Source organism: Symphalangus syndactylus, chromosome 4 (genome assembly GCF_028878055.3).
Source record: "Symphalangus syndactylus isolate Jambi chromosome 4, NHGRI_mSymSyn1-v2.1_pri, whole genome shotgun sequence".
In the NCBI taxonomy this organism is placed as follows: Eukaryota; Metazoa; Chordata; class Mammalia; order Primates; family Hylobatidae; genus Symphalangus; species Symphalangus syndactylus.
Window position 1 is genome coordinate 134,890,809 of NC_072426.2, and position 14,403 is coordinate 134,905,211.

The 14,403-nt window shown below is 32.4% G+C and overlaps 1 protein-coding gene and 1 long non-coding RNA gene across 5 annotated transcripts in view; one reads left to right on the plus strand and one right to left on the minus strand.

The window, feature by feature from the left end:
- The window catches only part of FSTL5 (follistatin like 5), a 783,576-nt gene that overhangs the window by 163,462 nt on the left and 605,711 nt on the right, over positions 1-14,403 (minus strand). The gene's annotated exons all lie outside the window — the stretch shown is intronic.
- Positions 2,902-14,403, plus strand: part of LOC134736514 (uncharacterized) — a 67,274-nt gene continuing 55,772 nt past the window's right edge. Inside the window, exon 1 of the long non-coding RNA XR_010120588.1 lies at positions 2,902-2,964. This is a non-coding gene — a long non-coding RNA (uncharacterized lncRNA). The remainder of the gene's footprint in view (positions 2,965-14,403) is intronic.

A 14,403-nucleotide genomic window follows, 5' to 3' on the forward strand; every position in this document is an offset into this window, starting at 1 on the left:
TAAACTAGCTTCATATTAACTACACAGAGCAAAATGAGGCAGGGGAGGGTGTCTTCAGAAAGGCCCAGTAACCCTTAGTGTCCATAGTTGAGACTGTATCCTGTACATCGCCTTTAATATTTTTAGAAGCAGAAAAATAATAGACTTTCAAAGCTCTAAGTACAAAAAGAAATCTGCTGCACCCTTCCTGCCATTCCTCATTCAAAAGTATTACAACATACACAAGCTTGCACAGTGACAAGGAGTAAAACCAAGTTCTGATTTTATTCTTTTCCTTGAGGACTACTTAAATGAATTTTTTTGAAATACTAAATAGACTTTCAAAAATGATTCTCCTAGTATATCTCCTGCTTTCCTGGTGACATAAAGCAGATGTTTAGGCTCTCCTGATGTATCTAGAACAGAGTAGTTATTGCAGCATTTTATTTTATTGAAGGTTAAAACAAATAACTTTTTAAAGAGATATGTTAATGTACTTATGGCAAACCCACATCACTGTAAGGGGTGGAGTAAAAACACTCTTTAAAATATTTAGACTAATATGACTAATCTCTAATCTCTTAACAACTAGAGTTAGGAGATGAGCTTTTTAAAAAAGACATACAGGGAATCAGAATAGATATTAATAACAACTCTCAATAAATATTTAATAAGACAAAGTTTATCTTGCCACAGGATTTGGAAGGATCAATTCTTCTTGCAACAGTCTTTGGAGTAGCAAAAAATTGAGAGAGCCTAAATCTGAGAATTAGTTTGGAAGGAAGCACATCAATCACCTCAATAAGAGCAATAGATGACACATTATTCATACTGGAAAATATACATATTATATGGGCCACTTATATTGTCACTGATACTCCCCAAAGGAAACCTTTTTAGATGAGATGTTCAATTTCCTCCTGCATTCCAAGCTACTTCTACTTTATTGATGTACTTATGAAGGGACAGAAAGAAAACTAGTGAATAATAATTTTGGTCACATGAAATGTTAATTCTCATATAGTTTATATACATGAAAAAATAATACTTTCATGTAATTGGCATGTGTCTCACTTAGTTTATTAGTGATTTTCTGAAAAGTGTCTCTTAACTCACATAGAATTGAAGGATAAGTGATTGTCATAACAACTATTTAACCTCAGTGACAAGCTACACATTTAAAAGTAGCTTACTTTTCCCAGGATACATATTATGAAATATAAATGAGGATTGATGGCAGCCTGAATTAAAAAGTCAATAATCCTCCAGAGAACATTTCAAACCATTTGTTACAGTCATTTTTAGTTAGGAAGTGCAGTCTATAAACTTGTCTTTTTCTTTCTATTGGCAACACATGAAAAAAAGAAACTGATAAAGACTACCAAAGTATTGTCACATTGGATTTAGGATCCAATTTGCATGGACTACCATGAAAAGCTTTAAATAGGCTCCTAATATTTTATGAAAAAGGTGATATTTAAAGATAAGCTTGTATACACTAAATAATTCCATATGATATTTGATGTCTTGCTAATATAGCTCAGGAAATGCCTTCAACTTAAATAGTTTAAACTAATTGGGTTACTTTATATAATAATATCCAATACAATCATATAATATAAACATCAAATAATATAATATTATGTATAAATACAGAAACATCATAAAAAGTTGACATTACATTTTACAATTTATTCTACAAAAATGTAATCAAATAAACTTCTATTACCTAAAATAGAAGGAGATACAAAAGGATGTAAATATATATATTTTATTTAAAAATTAGGTAAAGTATAAAATTTGATTTGTTTATTTTTGAGTTTTAAGATAATAATATATAGCTATTCACTGAGCAACTCCTGAGCACAGTACATTGTGCTGGCAACTTTCTCCATCACTCACTTGCTCTCTTTTCTATATTACACATCCAATGAGTGATAGGTTCAAGTTGAAATTAGCCGAGTGCAGCATCGAAAAAAGAATACATTCTTAGCTTAAATTGTCTCATATGGTCCTAATAATATATGTCTTTATAAAAGTATCTACTGGAATTTGACTACTTGGCATCCACATTAAATTATGAATTAGATTGTTAGCTATAACATATAAGGCATATTAGAGATCCTGGAAAAAATTGTATTTTAAAAGTAAAGGTCAAATAAATTAGTGCATTTATAGTATTTCAGAGCAGTATTAATAATGCATCTCAAATATATGTAACTTTTCAAGGAAACTGAACTATTGCTCAGTTTAAAAATGACATCACCATTTAAATAAATCAAACTAATAAAATTTTATTTAGTTCATCTGATGGTTCATAAAGCATCAAATGTAAATAATCAGATACTATATACACATGACCAATTGCTCTAAGAATACGTAAGACTGGTACAGTTTAATGTTACACAAATTTAGAAATGAAGGTGAGGTTCTGATACTTAAAAAAATAGAAATGAAAAATGGAGGAAACTAAATAAAATAAAGTGTATTTACATTTACACAGGTTTTTCTTTCTGGAAACTCTGGTGTTTATATGGAATCCTTCTAAACATTTATCATCCGAAAACCATGATGTGTTTTATGATGATAGTAGGAAAAAAAAAAGGAAGGGTAGATAGATATATTTCTCAAAGGCCCATAGCAACTTAACTGCATTAGACTAGACCAGTACTTCTCTCTACAATAGGAAGGATCTAATAGAATTCATTTAATGTAATGATGCTTCTAATCCAATATTAGAAAGATTCTAATGTGAAAAAAAAATCTCTGTAAGGCTAAGTCTTACTTTTTTCTCATTCTTCATACTTTCATACACTGATCTTTCTTTAGAAGTTTCTGCATTATTGCCGCAGACTATGGAGACAGCATAACCTGGCTGCTTTAGAAGCCTGAATTTAGTCAAGAGGCAGAGATCACTGACCCAATACAGTGACTTCATTCTAACTGAAAGCAAAAATGAATTTAAGGTGAATCGTCAGGTCACTGGTAAGTAAACAACTAAGCACTGATTATTTTTTCCTTTTTCTTGATGCTATTATCTTGTATTCTTTTGAAGAATTCTATCATGGCTCTTCCACAAATTATCCACACAGCTGCAACTGTTAGAAAAGGTTCTAAGAAAGCTTGAGAGTAAGAATATAAATGTCTCTGAAGTAGTGCTGACTCACAGCGGCAGCTGGATTGTTCTGTTTGTATTATGACTTCCTTTGTCATTAAAGCAACTTTCCTATGAAAAATTACAGACTCGGTTTAATAAATATTTTAAATGCTACTGAGCTTGTCCAATACCTTTTGTCTCTGACATTATTAAAGCCATCAATTTCTCTTTAACTTTGTCCCAAAGCAGTCTTTTTATATTCATGACTTTCACACTGCCTCTTGTCAATATTACAGAACTCTCTGATCACATTACTGCAGTCTTCATGAAAGTGTAGAGGATGCAACAAATGTTGGAGGCAAAATATAAATGAAGAGCAACATTCTTAGGGTCATAAACTTCGGTGAATTTTTTTTATTGGGTCTTCCTATTTATCATACGACATTGTAAGAAATTACAATGCTTTAACCTATTTTGAAAGAGACAGTTCATCCGAGTTTAATCAACTTAGATGTAGTCTATTAATCTTTAAAGTTAGTGGCCTTTTTAATCCTCAATTTCAAAGTCTCAAAAGTCACCATTTTAAGAAATGCTCTCTGAAACACAAAAGAAAATATAACAAAAGTGTTTAAGATGATAATACATAAGATGTTGTTTCTCTAAACCTAAAGAAAAGAAAGAATAAATGAGAAAAAAACATAGCCTGGCACATGCTGGAGGCTGGTTTCTTTTTGACAGATTTTATTTAATTTTATTTAATGTATATCTAATTTAGAGATCAGGAGTTCTCAAAGTGATTATTTGAGGCAGGAGTTGTGTAGCTGATACGTTACAGTAACCTCCTCCTAAGCAGAAAATTTGAATGCATCTCTAATACTTTCTGCTATGCTGTAAGGGATAAAATATCCCATTTCTGAGTCTTGATTTCTCCATCTGTAAAATTTGAAACTCTTCTGAGGATTAAATGGATTACAGGAAACACTCTCTGGTAAATTCCCAGCCCATTGCTAGGCACGAGTCAGCAAGCAAAGGTTTTTGTCCACTCACATTCACGTTTTGTTGTTTTTGAAAATATGAGGGGTTTTTTTGCTGGCTACACAGAGAATGTCTAAGACTTTTAATAAGAGGAACAGAAAATGTGTTTAATTTCACTTGTCAATACCAACTGATTAGTAGAAATGAACTTCTTAGAGATGGGAATTGAACCTGCCTAAGCCCATGAACTGGTTCAACACGCAAGAAAACTATAATTGATCAGCAATGTCTGTCAAGACTAGAGGGAGGGAAGTGGAAGCATGACGTATTCCAAACTGGGTTAATGTTCCAGATGTAAATGTAAACCCTATCTAAATACAATGTAGGAATAGATTTATTCAAAGCTGTATCTAAACATATTTTAAACAGATCGAACACCTTCTCAGCTCTTTTTTACTCACATTTGCACCTCAATAGTGTGTGTGTATATATATATACACCCTGTAAATAGGCAATTTTTGCAACTAGAAGGTAATGAAAGCATTGCATTAGGACTTAAACATAAAGAAAACATTTGTCTTTCAATATTATATTAAAATGTGTTGCAAAATATATATTATTCTGGGAGCTTTTGTTTATAACTTTTCTTACAGCTAGTTCTCTAGCTAGCCTTATCTTCTACCACCATTTGTGTAAGAAACAGAAGAATTTTAACAACATGTAAGACTATAAAATATAATATGCCTTGCATCAGACAGGATTACTCAAGAGGAAGATTTTGATTATAAGCTATAACTGACTAGCTATGTGATTTTGGGATACTCACTCCAAATCTATGAGTGCTTGTTTATTCATTTGTAAAATGAACATAATGAGGAAAGAAGAAGAGAACACTTTAAAATATAAAACACTATGCAGATAGAAATCAATTCATGACAATATTGTTGAAGATCTTTTCAACAGAGTAGATGATAAAAATTACTAATATTAGATAATTTTGCTCAGGAAGTTTTATTGCAAACTAATATATGTAAAAAGGCAAAAAAAAACCCACTAAGATTTAGCGGGTTATAGTCATCCATATTTATACAAACTTAGTTCGTATTTCTCTGTAAGAGATTATATATATATATGTGTATATATATATATGTGTGTATATATATATATATATATTATCCTGGATTAAGTTCATTTTATCAAAATGAAGTAATTTCTTTAGAAACTACCTAATTTGTCTTAGAACAATTTTTATATAAACTGATAAACTGAGAGTTATAAATATAGTTTCCTAATTTCAGAATGAGCTTCTTAATGGGAATTGTAAATGAACTCTACTTGTATTTGGAAGTTCTCATGTAATACTGAGCTACAAAATTAATTTGATAAAGTCATGTGGATAATTAATTTTTGAAAAAGCACTCTTAAATAAAGCAATAGTACCCTTTTTTGAGTATCATCACTTTATACTTTAACCAACAACTTTCAAAAGAAATCTCTAAATTACAAAACTACAAATAAAAGAGCAGCCTTAAAAATTATGTATAAATCATAAGCCTAAAACTTACTAAACAAAGATAAAATATTTCTGCACCTTCTTTACACAATTTGTTATGTAATTTTTTCTCATTTTTTATTAGTAAGTATGCTAGAATTTTTAATCTTCAGTCTTCAAATCTATAAAAAATTTCATGACAAACATACTAAACTGTCTAACTCCAAATACAGAAGAGTTATGCTGTTATTTTACACTTAGTAAAATTAAAAATGTTTAGAATATTCCCTAACTTGACAGGCATTAGCATAGATAATTTTGGGAGAATAAATTGCTACAAAATTTTAGCATAGCAATATAGCATTATCTACCCATTTTTAAATTCATGTGATTTTTAAAGTAATGATTCTTCTTTGATTAAGCTAATCTAAAGAAATTAAAGCACCAGTATGTAAGTACAAGGATGATTATGTACACACTTGCATATAAGAGTAACTTGTGAAATCTGAGTGATCAATATTAAAATTGATGATCAGATTATATCATACTATCATACTGTGAAATTTTATTAAACAAAAAATGAGCTAAGTTACATATATTGCATATATTGCCCAAAAATAAATCTAAGATATCTTAAATGAGAAAAATCCTGAGTAACTTATAGAGAATAAGCCCATATTTGAGAAACTAACGCGTGCATATGTGTTATATGTGCGCATATAAGTTATATAGACTGAACCTTAAGGTTCAGTCATGCGTCGCTTAAAGATGGTGATGTTTTTTGAGAATGTGTCCTTAGGAGATAAGCCCATATGTTCCTCTGCAAATAAACAAACTCTTTTACATACATACCATAGAATACTATACAGTAATAAAAGCTATGAACTGTGGATATTTGCAACAATGCAGATGGATATCCAGATAATTATGCTGAGTGAAAAACGTTTTATAAAACAATCCCAGAAGGATATACAGTGTATGACTCCATTTATATAATATTCTTGAAATAATAAACTATCAAAAGGAAGAACAGATTAGTGGTTGTCAGCAGTTAATGAGTTGGTGGGAGTAGGAGAGAGCTCAATGTGGCTCCAAAAGGGTGTCACTAGGGCCTTTGTGGTGATGAAACTCTTCTGCAACTTGACTGTTATCAATGTCAATATGTCGATCTAATGTGCTACAGTTTTACAGGATCTTTCTGCACTGTTACTTAAAATTACATAAGAATTTACAGTTATCTCAAAATTAAAAAGTGTAATTAAATATTTTTGGTCTACTTTAAAGAAACATAATTTATATCAGTAGTAAAGAGAAGTCCACACTGAGTAGCTCAAAGAAAAATGCCACCCCACTGGAACTCTCAAAATGTTACTCTAACTTTCTCACTCAATCCTCTGCTCCTGGTCCCTAGATATTCTCTGCGTCCACACAGCTCTGGTTCCCTCTGATTGTATTTAATATAGTTCACTGCTTTTCCACACTATTAGTGGAAAAGTGGCTGCTGGCACCAACAATTCATAGAGGTCATCTCTCAATATGCCACCTTCTAGTTAAAAATAGCATGCTTCCTATAAGTTTATTTGAAAGCAATGAAGTCACTATCTAGCCCAATTAGAAAACTGGTAGCCCTCTGTGACTTTTCACTCTAACTCATTAGTAACTCTCCCAACCAACCCCAATCCAGTTATTTATGGCAACATATTTATTATCAATTTATCTCAGTTTTTCACCTTTTTCTTCCTTCAGTTTAGGCCTTCACTATTTCTAGCCTCTGTGCAAAACCTGTGAACTGCTCTTCTTCTCAACAGCCCTGCACAAATCCATTCTTCATTCTTCATACTGCTGACAAACTTATTTTAAAATTGAATGTATGATGTTGCAACTAATCTAATTAAAATCCTTTACTGCATTCCCCATTTTTCAGATTAATATGCAAACTACTCAACCTAAAATATCCTTCATTACCTGGTCTGTATTAGCCTCTCAAGATTTACATATGGTGAATCTCTTCGTAAAAACCTGCATTGATGTTTCTAATCTATATCCTCTCCTTTTTTCTCTTCTTAATTAGACTCCACTTTCTAATAACTCTTAACTTTCTGATGACTCCTAAAATAACTCCTGTTTCCTTCTATTTCCTTCCATCCTCCTCCCTGTTCTTTCTTCTCCTTTGCTTTCTCCTTCTATTTCTTCTCTCTTTCCTTTTCTTCTTTTTTCTTACTTTCCTTCATTGTCCTTTATCTCTTTATTCATCCTCTACTCTTTCCACTTTTTAAATGTACATTTTAGTTTTAAAATTGTCACTTCTAATTTCATTATTTTTGAACAGACAATGCATTCACATGGTTGAAAAGCTAAAACATACAAAAAGTACACTGTGAAAAGTCTCCCTTTCATTTCTATCTTCCTGTTTTCTACTTCTCTCTCTTCCTATAAGCAAATTAACAACTGTTAATGGTTTCTCATGCATTTGGAAGGAGATTTTATGTATAAACTTATAAATACAATTATGCATAATAAATATATAATATGCATGTATAATGTAGTCATGCCTTACTTAATGAAGGTGATACGTTCTGAGAAATGTATTGGTAGGTGATGTCGTCACCATGGGAAGCTCATACTGTACTTACACAAACCTAGATGCTATAGCATATTTACACACCTAAGCTATATGGTATAGCCTATTGCTCCCAGGCTACAAACCTGTACAGTATCTTACTGTACTGAATACTGTAGGCCAAGCTTGTCCAATCTGCAGCCTCCAGGCCACATGTGACCCAAGACAGCTTTCAATGCAGCCCAACACAAATTTGTAAACTTTCTTAAAACATTATGAGGTTTTTTGTGTGATTTTTTTTTCTTTTAGCTCATCAGCCATCATTAGTGTTAATGTAGTTTACATGTAGCCCAAGACAATTCTTCTTCCATCGTGGCCCAAGGAAGCCAAAAGATTGGACACCCCTGCTGTAGGCAATTGTAACAGGATGGTATTTATATACCTAAACATTTAAAAGGTGAAGTAAAATTAAGATCTAATATAAAAGATGGCACTCCTGTATAGCGCACTTACCATGAATGAAGCTTATCGGATTAGATGTTGCTGAGTCAATGAGTATGTGGTGAGTGAATATAGAGGCCTAAGACATTATTATACACCACTGTACACTATAAACACTGAACACTCAGGCTATATTAGATTTATAAAAAAATTTTCTGGGCTCACGCTTGTAATCCCAGCACTTTGGGAGGCCGAGGTGGGCGGATCACGAGGTCAGGATATCGAGACCACGGTGAAACTCCGTCTCTACTAAAAATACAAAAAAAATTAGCCGGGCGTGGTGGCGGGCGCCTGTAGTCCAGCTACTCGGAGAGGCTGAGGCAGGAGAACGGCGTGAACCCGGGAGGCGGAGCTTGCAGTGAGCCGAGATTGAGCCACTGCACTCCAGCCTAGGCGACAGAGCAAGACTCCATCTCAAAAAAAAAAAAATTTTCTTTCTTCAATAATAAATTATCCTTAGCTTACTGTAACTTCGTTACTTTTTAAACTTTTTAATTTTTTCAACTTTTTGACTCTGTAATAACACTTAGCTTCAAATATACATTGTACAACTGTACGAATTTTTTATATTTTTATTTTATAAGATTTTTTCTGTTTATAGAATTTTTTAATTTTAATTTTTCCCTTTTAAACATTTTTGTTAAAAATTAAGACACAAACCCACACATTAGTCGAGCCCTACACAGGGTCAGGGAACCTGTGTAGGTCCTGTCTTTATCTATATCACTGTCTTCCGCCTCCACATCTTGTCTCACTGGAAGGTCTTTCAGGGGCAATAACACACATGGAGTTGTCATCTCCTGTGACAACAATGCCTTCTTCTAGAATACCTACTGAACGACCTGCCTAAGGCTGTTTCACCGTTAACATTTTTTTAATTAATAGAAGAAGTACACTCTAAAATGACACTAAAATGTGTAGTAAACATATAAGCCAGTAACATAGTCATTTATTATTATTATTATCAAGTATTATGTAGTATACATAATTGTATATGCTATACATTTGTATTACTGGTAGCACAGTAGAATTTTTACAGCAGCATCAACACAGATGTGAGTAATGCATTGTATTGTGACATTACAATAGCTATGACATCCCTAGGGAACAGGAATATTTCAGCTCCATTATAAACATATAAGACCACTATCTTACATGTGGTTCATCATTGACAGAAATGTTGTTATGCAGTACATGACTGTATTTTAGATGATAGATAGATAGATAGATAGATAGATAGATAGATAGATAGATGATAGACAGATAGATATTTGTTACAGGAATTTGACCTTACAGAATTCAACTGCAGGAGCTGGAAAAAGTATCTCTGTGAGACTCTTATCTTCCTGTCTGATTTTGGAGCTTGAAGTTCACAGAACTGGCAGTCAAAATGGGAAGATAAATGGAAAGTGAGAGAATAGGTAAATCCACAGAAAGAGAGAGTAGATTTGTGATTTCCAGGAACTGCATGGTTTGAGATGAATGCCCAGTGGCTGTTAATTGGCTCAGCGTTATTTTTTGGGTTGGTGAAAATGTTATCGAGTTAAGAGAGTGGTGAGGATTGTAAAACTCTGAGGATATTCCAAAAAACACTAAATTGTGCACTTTAACAGGGAATTTAATGGGGTAAAAATTGTAGCTCAAAAAACTGAACAATAATAACAAGGCAAAAAAAAAAGGAAGAAAAGTGTATACAGTATGTTTTCATTAGTGTGAAGAAAAAGCAAAAAATCATAGTAGCTTGTATATGTCTCAACTTGGCTAGGCTGAACTATATTCCCCAGAATTATTTTTCTTCTACATTTCCAGTTAGGGTGGGTCATATTTAATTTTGTTCAAAGATTGGAGGGCAGAAGAAAAATTAAAGCCACTTTGAGTGCTGGGGCACAGTCACTATGTAACCTGGTAACCCACACATATTGTTGCAAAGGTAAGGCATGTGTTGTAGGTGTGGAACAATAGTCTGCAATTGTTCCACTTGCCCTCAGCTTGGCCAATTCCTGGGCATGGCATGCACTGGTTCTGTCCAATGGGAGCCAGAATGTCGGGACACCCACCTTACTGAGAGTGGAGGCGATGAGAATGGACTTGGGTACTAAGCCAATCTCATGGACTCCAGTTCATGCTCATGGGTTTGCAATTTATCTTGCTCTTCCCCACTGGACGTTCATTTTCCCTCCTCTAATTCTTTCAGTTTTGTTCTATTGATCTATGTCTATGCTGTGTCAGTATCACACCACTATCATTACTGTCACTTTGTAGGAAGTTTTGAAATTGGGAAGTGTGAGTTCCCCACGTTTGTTCTTCACATGCAGGATGATTTTGACGATTCCAGATCCTTTGAATTTCCTCATAAATTTTAGGATTAGCCTGTCAATTTCTGACAGCTGCGATTTTCATAGAAACTGCACTGAATCTGCCCATCGATTTGGGGAGTATTGCCATCTTAATAAAATTAAGTATTGAAATTTATCAACATAGTATGTTTTTTCATTGATTTAGGTCTTCTATAATTTATTTCTATAATTCTTCTATAATTTATAATTTGTATGGCTTTCAGTATAGAAGTCTTCTGCTTATTTGGTTAAGTTTACTCTTAATTACCTATTTTTTGATACTAATATAAATGGATTTTTTTCTTAATATTGTTTTTGGATTGGTCATTGCTAGTGTATGCAAATCTATTTGATTTTTTTAACCTTGTTTATTGTGGCAAAATACCCATAATATAAAATGTACCCTGTTACTGCTTTTAAGTATACAGTGCATTGGTATTAAACACATTCATAATGTGCAACCACCACTATCACCCATCTCCATAACTCTTGCTATTGAAATTCCATAACTACTACACAATAACTACTTTTTGCCTCTATGATTTTAGACTCCTGAAAGTACCTCATATACATAGAATTATACAATATTTATCATTTTGTAGTTGGCTTATTTCACTTAGCATAATGTCCTCCAGGTTCATACATGTTGTAGCATATTGCATAATGGTCTTCCTTTTTAAGTCTGAAGCATGTAACAACAACATGAGCCCTAGATTAGCAGCAATATGTGTGGGCTACAAGGTCACATGGTGGCTGTGTCCCCACATTCAAAAGTGGCTTTTGATTTCTTTCTGCCCTCCAAACCATGAACAATATTACATATGACTCACCCTAACTGGAAACATATTTTATGGACATACCACATTTTACTTCTCCGTTTATTATCAACAAACACTTGGGTTGCTTCCATATTTTAGCTATTGTAAATAATACTCTTATGAATATGTGTGTAGACATATTACTTTGAGATCTTTTTTTGAAAACTTCTGGCTATATATCCAGAAGTGGAACTGCTTTATCGTATGGCAATTCTATTGCTATTTTTTTTTAGAAATGAACATACTGTTTTCTACAGAAGTGCTAATATTTTACATTCTCACTTAGAGTGAATAAGGGCTCCAAATTCTCCACATTCTGACCATTTGTTATTTTCCCAGGCTTTGTTTGTTTGATAGTGGTCATTGTACTTCAAAGTTGGCTCTAATTCATGTCAGCCTCCATTTCTGTGCCTCACTATTTAGGCTGTGCTTCTTTATCATTATTTCTGCTTTTGTCAATCTTACTGCTTCCTCCATGGTACCTATTAATGCTGTGGCATATACGTCCCTGCAACAAATAATCTAATCACACCGTAGAAGTCAATGGATATTACCACTGCTCTCTACTCCTATCTTTTCTGTAGTCTTATTTCTCCCCAACAATTTGGCCAGAAAGTGCACAGATTGTTCTTGTCAGTTATACTAAGGCAAATTTGGAAAAGTTATGGTATGATTTATAATTATTGGGAATAACATTACTATAATCTAAATTGGTTAGAAGTGCCAACCTGTTTTGAAAGTTTTCTAAGTAGTAGCGCATTACTATATGCAATTAAGCCAAAATGAAAAGAAAAAACAACACAAAAATTGTCATAGTAGGGTGCTAAAAAGAAGATATGCAAATGCTTATGCGTTAAAAATTATCTGCATATTATAATAAAAGGAACAAAAATAAAAATATGTCCCTCATCCACCACAGTGATATTTATTGTCTAGACATTTTATAGACATTTGATATTAATTTTCTTCAGAGTGAAAAATATATTTGTATTCAAATTTACATTACTCAGATAAATCGCAGCCAGCCTAATTAATTCTACAACAATACTTGATGTATATTATCAGAACCATCACATTATAAATTATATGTGTATATATGCATGTATATATATATATGTACACATGCATGTGCACACACAAACATTTTTAACACAGTTCCAGTATATGACCTGATCCTATAATAACATAATAATAATCATAACAATAAGGAATCATTAGCTTTGGAATTGTATTCCTATACATATGAAAGTGTTAAGTTTTCTTAAGGAGAAACTGCAGTTTTTAGTTTTATCAATAGATGGCACTACTATTTACCATATCTTTTGCTAAAATATAACAATATTTGCTGAAATATATTAATTGATAACCAATATAATTTATTTAATTAACTCATAATTAATTTATTAATTTTTATTCCTAAAAATTTACTTTCAATAAACAATTTACTATTTCCTTGACATAGTAATGTATCACCTGTAAATATTCACTTTTGAAATGACACTTATAATCTTTAATCTTTTATTAATACATGATAATTACTGTTAAATGCATTTTTATTACTTATAAACTTTTAGATACTTCCTAAGACATATTATTATTATTATTTAATGCCGTCTAACTCAGAGTAGCATTTGTAGGGGAGATGCCTATTGCGGGTGTCAAGAATGGTGTTATCACTAGGTGTTCTGCTTGCATATTATTTGTTTTTATTCTAAAAATTCACTGGCGTTAAATCAAAAAATGAGCTGGAGGAAACTTCCAATTCAATAGCATAAATTATCTATAATAGTGACAGAACACTGATAGTCACAAATGATATATTTTTCTATTGATAATATTTTATAAAAATATGATGCACAAAATTATATGTATTTTGTTATAAAATACACTCCCAAATCGCTATCACAGAAGCCACAGAACAGGGAACCTTCTACTTATCCTCTGGCAAAGTTTACTTAAAACGATTTGTGTTAGCTGAAAATGTGGGGCCGAAAGCAAAGAATTCATAAGTGCCTCTCAGACCTCTTTATTAACAGCAAACTAATCAAAACCCTCCAATCTATACAGATTTCTGGGATTCATTTGACATATCTTGTGTCATCATCATTATATTTATTATAATTAGCCATAAGAACATCTTTTTGCATTTGATTAATATGAAATTTTTGACTGGCATTAAATTCTTAGAAGTAGGTTTGCTTAGTAAATGTCAAGTAAATGGAAATCCACATAAACTTACTGTAATCTCAATAAATATATTGAAATAAATACATATATATGTTTTTGAGGGAAAAAATGCTAGTTGCATTAACACATTTTTCTCTGTGATCCTCATATATAATTATTTATCTTACATGAGTGGCAGTCTTGATTATTAAAAGAAAATTTAAGCAGGCCAGAAATGAAATCTTGGTGCCTTTTCAAGCTGTTTTCCTTTTGCAATATGCACACAGCTTGCTGTTTGCCCGCCACTTAAATTTCAAAAATCCCATGTGGGTCAGAATAATATCTTCGCTATGGCATGAAAACACTTAATTGTTAACCTATTCTAAGATTAGCCTGAGTGCTGATTTCCTTCTTGTGAGGGTAATATAACTTGAGACATAAATGCAATGGTTTCATGTAGAATGGCCAAATTCCACCTA